The sequence below is a fragment of the Pteropus medius genome, unplaced genomic scaffold, assembly GCF_902729225.1.
Source record: "Pteropus medius unplaced genomic scaffold, Ma_sr-lr_union100, whole genome shotgun sequence".
In the NCBI taxonomy this organism is placed as follows: domain Eukaryota; kingdom Metazoa; phylum Chordata; class Mammalia; order Chiroptera; family Pteropodidae; genus Pteropus; species Pteropus medius.
In genome coordinates, this window is record NW_024349804.1 from 13,018,117 (window position 1) to 13,027,076 (window position 8,960).

An 8,960-nucleotide genomic window follows, 5' to 3' on the forward strand; every position below is an offset into this window, starting at 1 on the left:
CGGCACCGCGCAGGCGCACTTGCCCCGCCCGCGCCCCTCCGCCCCGCCCCCGGCGGCGCCCGCGCCCGGGGCCCGCCCCCCGACCAATGGGGAGGGAGCTGCGCCGAGGGGGCGGGGCGCGGAGAAACAAAGGGAGGTGGGGCGGGGCTGCCGGGGCGGGGCTGCGGGGCTGCACCATCCGTAGCCCCATCTGGCGCATTCCCGTGAGGTCGAGCCCATTTCCCCTTGGAATTCGCTCAGCAGGCGGTGCTCACCCCAAACCCCAAACCCAAGTTTGTAGGGCTGGCCTGCTGTACGGAAAGGGAGACTGAGGCCCAAGCGGCGAGATCACCTGCCGCCAGAATCACACGGTCTCAGTCACTCGTTCCTCTTTTATTCATTCACACACATTTTCACAGCCTGCAGAATGCGCGATTAGGAGTGGAGTGGAGGCAAGCGCGGCCCCCCCTGAAGGGGCTCCTTCAAGCAGGACCACAGATTTCTCGCGGTCACTTCAGCGCATGAAAAAGTGTCTGGGAGCAGAGCTGTCACCCTTTCCTGCCTCAGAGCTTTGGTGGTTCTGCTATTTGCCACCTGAAATTCCCACCTTTCCCCATCTGTCACCCTCATATATGTCCAAGCGCCACCCACCATCTTTGAAACTCTTCCTCGCATTCGATCGTTTGGCATTCTGTGGCCCGGCATTGGGTTTTCCCTATCTCGCCAGGTGCTCCTTGGGAGTCTCAAGATGACCTCTTTCACCGCCTAGGTTTTACGTTTCGGGGTGTTAGGGTGGCCCACGGCTCTGCCAGATGCCCTACCATTTGTCACGGACCCTCTTACCCAGATCTCACGCTCTCCCTGGCTTTAAGCCCCGCATACTGTGGCGACTGCCAGATTCTTGTCCCCAGTCCAAACTCTCCAGATCCCCAGCTGGACGCCCAGGAGGCATCTCAAACCTCTCAGGGCCAAAACAAAGCGCTTCATTCAGTGCCTCCAATCTGCTCGACCTGTCTCCTCTTTCTGAGCAAATGGCTTTTCCCTCCACGGCTGCTCAGGTTAAAGTCCGAAACCCGCCCCGAGGGCTCTTTCCCTGCCCCCTACCCCCACCCCCCAGGCCTTCTCTGCATCCCCTGGGCACTCATTGCCCCCTCGGTTACAGCACCAGCTGGAGCTTTCTGTCTGAGCGATCCCCCCAACCCCCAATGAAGTATGACCTCTCTAGGACTCATTCATTTAATCAGGCAGAACAGGGCCAGGCGCCCTGCAGGCACCCAGGGAAAGCTGGCGGAATGGATGGGCGGATGCACAGGGTCTCGACAGTGGCTGGGGTAGACCCCATCCCCATCTCCCTGCACACACATACACACACACTCGCACACACCACTGAAAGGCTGGCTTCCAATGTGATTTCCGAAACAAATTCCTGCATGAACTTAAGAGGCTTCCCTACCCCTCTCCAGCCAGGGGCCCAGCGTGGTTTGGGGATATACTCAGAGGTCAGGAAGACAGAATCTCAGAGAGTAAAGTCACCACGAGGAGGTCACTCCAGGCTTCAGACCTTTGCGTGTGCTGCCCTCTGCCTGACTCATTTTTCTCCCTGTGCCCAGCCAACTCCTATTGACCCTTCAAGTCTCACCCTAAATGCCACCTTCCCCAAGAAGGCTTGTAGCCACCAGCACCAAGTACAGCTGGGGCAGACACACCCTAAGAGGAACCCTAGTGAGTCACGCCCTTGTATGATGCCCCTCGCCTGAGTGTAGGCCGAACCTGTGACAGCTTCTAGCCAATGCAATGTGGCAGAGGTGATGGGGTGTCACTCCACGGTCAGGTTATACTACATAAGAATTCGTCCTAACAGACTAGAGGGGGAGGTTCTATTTATAGACTTTGAAGAGGTCGCCTGCCATGCTGTGGGGGCCACAGGAGAAGCCCACCTGGCAGATGGTCTGTAGGACCTGAGGACAGCCTCCGGCCCACAGCCTGCAAAAAGCTGGGCCCCTGGTCACGGAGGCCCATGAAATGAATTCTTGCACCAACCCGAATGAGCTCGGAAGTGGATTCCTCCCTACTCAAGGCTCCAGGTGATGACGCAGGCTGCTGAAATGCCAAGTCTTGTACGCCCCGAGCACAGGACCCACCTAACGTGCACCTAACTCCGACTCACAGGAACCGAGTTAAGAAATGCGTGTTTTCAGCTGCTACATTTGTGGTTATTTGTCATGAAACCATAGAGAATGAAAACAATAACACATTCGTAGTGCCCCGGACCTCTTTCTGGCAGTCATCACAGTCATAACTTGTTTAAAATCTCTCTCTTGCCACTAGTGTGAAAGCCCCACAGGGACAAACGTGGAGTGTCTTGCTCATCACTGTGCTTCAAATGCTCGGCACAGTTTCGTTCTAGGCGATTGGTCCATGGTAAGCCGGCCGGTCAGCTGGTTGGCTCGCACAGCCCCCTTCTCCCAGGCCATGTTGCATTAGACAGACTCGAATAGCTTCTTGCCTTCCTAGCTTCCCTTATAGCCCGAAGCGGCCACGTGACATTGCCCTGGCCAGTGAGATATAGCGAAAGTTGGCTAGAATGCTTCTCGCAGTGGTGTCCTGGAGGCACTCTGGACCAGACCAAGAGAGTCGAGTGTCCACTGAGCAGGAATTTTGCAAGTCAGTTGTTAAACATAGTCGTTACTTAACAATTAAGTTCTATAAACTTACAATTAAAATTATATTAAAAATAAAGATAATACCCGAAATTCATTACTTCCAAATTATCTTACTACAGTTTACAATTATCTGTTAAGGACTTTACAGCTACTGTATGCAAGAAACACTATATACTGGTGTGCTCCTGGCATCTCTTCCCATGCGTGCAGCTGGCAACACTATGCCGGCAGCTTGAAATCGGATGCGGTGGGGGAATTTATAGCTTGGAAATGGGCGACTGCTGCCAATCAAGATTTGCTTCCTTATTCTCATCCCCCAGAATTCTAGTAATTAAAGATTGGCTGCACAACACCCAGAATCAAGGAAGACTTTGCTCTCTGGGAAACGGAATAGGCACAGCTGATGCTGCTTTTTTTCTCCGCACCAGGAATTACTGCCTTGGACATAACACGTGATATCCGGAGCTGTAGCAGCCATCTTACAAGCAAGAGCCACTGAATCAAGACCAGCCATCAACTACCTCCAGATTCTCTACCAAGTAGAAAAACACAAATCCTTAATTTGTTTAAGCCGCTGTTAGTTAATTTTTCTGTTACTTACAGAATTCCTAACTGAAGCAAATAGGCCTTAACAAACATTTATAATTTAGTAAGCTCAGCCTGATACTTATTAAGTTACCCGTGGTCATCATATTTGTTTGGGTTTACATCTCCTAAGAAGAAACTCGCCACCCAGTGAACCAGTCCAGGCATGGTTTCACAGCTCCGATTAGTAGAATGTTTTTCCCTTTAGGACACTAAAATCGAGGACCTCTTAGAACCTCAGAAAATAAGTCCAGTCTCTCTTTGCCACCACAGCCCTTCTGATGTAGAGAGTTTGTTGATAGGAAAATAAATCAGGGTTTATTGATCTAAGAGTTAGACCAACACTCTGTGGAAATTCCTGAGCTCATTTAATACTGCGAAGGGGAAGTCGGTGGCTTAATGACCCGAGACCTCTTCCAGACTCTTCCAGTAACATTTCTCTTGAGGAAAAAAATGAATTACGAGCTGTTTATATGCCAAGGTAAGCTGCATTTCCACGATACTTTGATGCGGTTCTTCCTAGATTCTGGGGCCTCGAGGAAGCAAAGATCACCTGTGGCAACTGAGCATCCGTGCGAAACCTGGGCCCAGGTTAGGATGTGTTGTCACCAGTGCAATGAAAGCCCACAGGGCAGCCGCATTCGTCATCTCCTGCTATGTAACAAATTGCCTCCCAGTGTAGCAGCTTAAGACAATTCACATGCATTCTCTCACGGTTTTCGTGGGGCAGCAATCCAGCACGGCTTAGCCAGGTGCCTCCGGCTAAAGGTCTCTTACAAGGCTGCAGTCCGACTGTCGGCTGGAGCTGTGGACTCACGTGAAGGGTTAACTGGGATGGTCAGTTGCTAGACACTCGTGCAGCTGTTTGCAGACCACAGTTCCAAGGCCATTTGGCTGTTGGGCCCCTCAGTTGTTTCCTATGTGAACCCTACCTCGGGCACAGCACGGGAGCTGATGCTCTCTCAGAGGAGTGGCAGAGCACTTGAGAGGGAAGCCACAGGTTTTTGTGACCCAGTAGCGGAAGTGACATTCCAGCACTTTGCTGTCTTCCGTTAGAAGCAAGTCAGTAGATCCAGCCCACGCTCGAGGGGAGGGGACCTCACTCGGGTGGGAATACCCAGAAGCAGAGGTCACTGGTGGGGCATCTCAGAGGCCGCCATGGCTGCCGAAAACCAATGATTTCCTTTTTGAAATCTTAAAAGCAGCCATAGAAAACAAACATCGTATTTGGGGGGGGAATGACAATAAAGAGTTACAGATGAATTCTTCCCAGATAAAAATAGAAGTCAGAAGAAAATGGGATACGTCTTATAATGTCGAAATGGAAAAAAAAAAACCCCAAAACCCTATCGATCCATCTCCAAAATCTACCGCCAATTACATGCGCTGTCTTGAGTCTCCTCCGTGCACATGGCAAATTGGGAAAGAAACGCTTTCCAGCTGGCCCCAGCCTGGCACACTCTTGCTGTTCTCGGTGCCTTGCAAACACTGGTCTAGTGGGTTAATGTGGTGTCTTGGAGAAAGCGTAATTTTGAGAGTAAAAACAATTACGTCTTCAGACCCAGCTCTAACACTGGCGTGACCTTGGCAAACCTCTTAACTCCTCTGAGCCTCGGGAGCCTTAACGGTGAAATATGGACAATGCCCACCATGGATTTGTCTGAGAACTCAGTGGGAGAGTGTATGCTGAAGCTGCCTCAGCGCCCGAGGATGGCCTCCTGGTTCCTCCACCGTGCCACCGCTGCCTGATGACCTGCCCTACACTGTCATCCGTCTCACCCTGCACTACCGTGATCTGTTTCTGGATCTGTCTCTCTCGGGCCACAGTGAGTCCCCACTGGCCCCACGACACGCCCGACTCCACAACAAGTGCTTGCTGAATAGTTGTTATTCGATTCAAAATTTAAGGTTTAAATGCATTGTCCAGACCTTGCTTTTACGCTGAGCGTATTTCTGTATTGTGTCTGCTTCTCCCACCCCCAAAAGAAGAGAAATTCCAGATGTTTATCTATTGTTCACTGTTGTGTTTTGAGATCCCAAAGGAGTGCCTGGCACATAGTAGGCACTCAGTAACTGTTTGTTGAATTAATCAGTTCATCTCACGCGGTCATTGAGGAAAGGGAGCTGCTATCACTGGTGAGATCCAGCTCAGTAACAGCCTGGCAGCCTCTGAGGCCACCAGGGAGGCGCCGATCTCCTTTACCACTTGGTGTGTCAGATGTGCTCCCGGTGCCTCGCCCTCCCGCTCCCCCGACCACCTCGTCGCTAGCCCGTCTTTACCCCGCGGCCTCTGCGAGCTCACAGCGCTGGCTGCGTGCCCGCCTCCCCGCCCACTCCTCGCGTGTCTCAAAGTCCAGCTCCTGAGAGAGTTCTGATTAGCGGGAGATCTCTGCTCAGAATGGAGCATCTCTGAGGGGACAGAGCCATTGCACAGGGGCCCCAGGAGTCCACTCTACAAGCGACTCAGGGGCCGTCCTTGTCCCATCACTGGGCAGAGGGCGGCTGAAACGCAGAGGGACTGTAAACCAGAGCAGCTGGGGGCCTCCAAACGATTCATACAAAGAACCACCGAAGACACCGGGAGTCGAACATGGGGACGTGAAGACCTGTGAGCCTCGGCTGCAGAATCAGGACTGCTCGGCAATAGCGCTGGCCTTCTCCCCTTCTCGGACATGTAGGTGCCCGTGTTTCCCGGACCCCCTTGCAGTTGGGTGCGGTCATGTGACTAGTTCTGGCCGAAGGGCCCGTCACTTCTGAGCCAACCCCTAGGATGTGCTGTGTGATTTGCCAGGCCCTCTTCCTCTGCTGCAGTGAGTCTTAAAGCTTTGGGCTGAGATTTAAGTAGCGTAGAATGCACAGCTACCCTTGAGAGAAGGGTCTAGAAGGGAGGTCTGCCACCTCTGACATCTTTCTGCCCATCCGTCCCGGGGCTCCTGACACAAGCCCAGGCTGGGGACGATTCAGGGAGGTTGCTGCTGCTGGCAGACACTAAGGTTGGTGTACAGAACTGAGCTGGACGTGGCCGTGGGCAGATCCTTAGAACCTGGGGCAACTGAGGCTCGGGTGGCAGACATGAGCTCTGGAGGGTGGTGCTGTGCCATGCAGGCCTCCGGGGCCCAGGGCAGGGCCGGGCGCAGACTGGTGCTCAGCAAGGGTGCTCTAAATTGACCTCATATACCAGGCACCAAATGAGCACTCTCGGCTGGACCGAAGGACAGACCCCGGGCCTCCTGAGGGAGTCGGGTCAGGGCAGGAGTTTCTAACGCAGAGCCACACTGCTTAATCTGCAGCTGCTAGCCACACTGGCCATTTAAACTTGACTTTAAACTAATTAAAATGTAAAACTCAGTTCCATAGTTGCACGGCCACGTTTCAGGTGCTAGTGGCTACTATTCTGCTGGTGCGGTGGGTATACACATGTCCATCATCAGAGGTCTCGGGCTGGGCTGTTCTAGAAGCATCGACGCCTCGAGAAGCTTTGGAGAAAGCCCGGCATCCACGGGGGCGCCGGTGTCACCACCAAATAGTCCAGCGACATTCCCAGGGCACAGAGCACTGTCACAAAACTGTCAGCCTCTCGCGTTTACTGTTTGGTGGAGGAGAATTATTAATAACCAGATAGAGAAGAATGTGCTGGCACACAGGCAGGTATGCATGGGAATTTCCTGGAGTCCTTCGAGCCGAACCCAGAAGGGAAGGGTGGGCCCTGGCGAAGGCCCCTGGTGGGGAGGGGGACATGCAGCAAGTGGGGGCCGTAGGAGGTGGCCGGCAGGAGCACAGTGTGATCTCACTGAGGCTTTCAACGCATCGCTCTCGCTGTCGGGCGGGAAATGACCTGCATGGAGGTGAGAACAGGAACAGAAAGGTTGATGGGAAGCTGTTGCGTTAGTCCAGGTGAGAGGTGGGAGGGGCCTGGAGTGCGGTCAGGGTGGCCACGGTTTGCCTGGGACAGGCTAAGAGTACACCTGTGTCCCAGGGTCACCGACTACGGTGCCACGTTCCACTCTCCACATTTTCCCGTCTGGGTAATTCCGCGACGGTGTCTGCCGAGGTGGGGGACGCAGGGAGAGGCCTAGGGGCTGGAGCGGGGACTGCCGACGCTTCGGCCCCGGCCCAGGGGACACTGTGATGGTGCAGACTGGGCCTTTGCAGGGCGAAACCCAAAGTTCGGGAGACTTTCATGTCATTGCAATAAGATGAGAGGTTGCCGTGGACGGAATGTCTGTGTCCCCCCTAATCCCGAGTGTGATGGGTTTGGGGGTGGGACCCTTGGGAGGTGATTCGGTCACAAGGGTGGGGCCCTCACCATGGGATTCGTGTCCCCGTAAAAAAATGGGGTGAGAGTGATGATCCCTCCCTGCCATGTGAGGACGCGGCGAGAAGGTGGCGTCTGCGAGGCGGGACTCACCAGGACCCGGGCACGCTGGCACCCTGGTCTTGGACTTCCAGCCTCCAGAGCCGCGAGAAATGCTTGTCATTTTAGCCCTGATCTGTGACCTTCACTACAGCTGCCCGAGCAGACGCAACACCTAGCGCCAGAGCAGCGGCTGCCAGCATCTGCGCCCTTCCTCGGCCACACGCTCCCGCCGCGAGCGCTGCCGAAGCTCGGGGAAACGCCCACGCCGTCTCCGGCCTCCGTGCATCTGCTCCTGCTGTTCCCCGGCCTGGAATGCCCTTCCCTTCCCTTCACTGGCCTCCAGAAGTACTTCCTCACCTGTCAAGACTTGGTTGGGGCAGCACCTTCTCTGCGAGCCTCACCTGAGCTCTGCGGTGTGCTCGGGGCCTCCTCTGGGCGCCCTCCATAGGCAGCAGGTGGCCTTGTGACCACTGGCTGGTTGGTCCCCTCAGCCTGACTGGCGCAGGTATTGGCTCTCACGCAACTCCCTGCCATCGGGCACCTGAGACGTGCCCCCAAACAAGCAGAGGGCCAAAGCTGACACCAAGCCCCGCCCCAACGGCGTCACCCTGCTCCGTGCCCACACCCAGTGCCACCTTCCCCATGCACTGTCGGCAGAAGGGGGCCCACGCCGTCAGCAACGACACGTGTTTCTAAGCAGCCGCTGTGCACTGCCACAAGCCATCACTCAGCGTCCTTTATTTCCCCAGGCTTCCCCGGGTCCAATGGGACATCGCTGATACGCGTGGCGGTTTGCAGCTGCCCGGGCTCAGCCAGCCAATTGGAAGGCAGCGAATCCGGCGCTGACGCTTCCCCTTTCCAGGCCCAGCCAGCCGGTGAGAGGCGGGCATGTGACAGAAGGCGGCCGGTACCACTGCCTCATGGACAGGGACACGAGAAGATGCAGCTCCACAGCGGACTGGGAAACGGATGTGGGTGACACCTTCCTAGCATTTCCTAAACCTCCCGGTCCCCTTTACAAACCCTGTGTGACAGGCGCCAGAGCTTAACCCACACCCGATGACACACGTGGCACCTTTCAGCGGGGGCCTGGCCGGCCTTCGCTGCGGGACACTGCTGGCCTGGCAGATCCGCCTCGTGTCCCACCCTTCCCTCCCTGAGAAGTGCATGACTGTCTCAGGGCCATACGCGAGGCGTCACTCACTCCCGGGGCACTTGTGTTCTACTGTGGGAAGGCGGGACACCATGGCTACGTCACCAAGAGCCACATCGGGTATTAGGCCGGGTACATGGAAATCCTTTATTCGGGGGCTTTGGCTGTCAGAGAAGGTTTCTCTCTCTCTCTCTCTCTCCTCTCTCTCTGTCTCTCTCTGTTT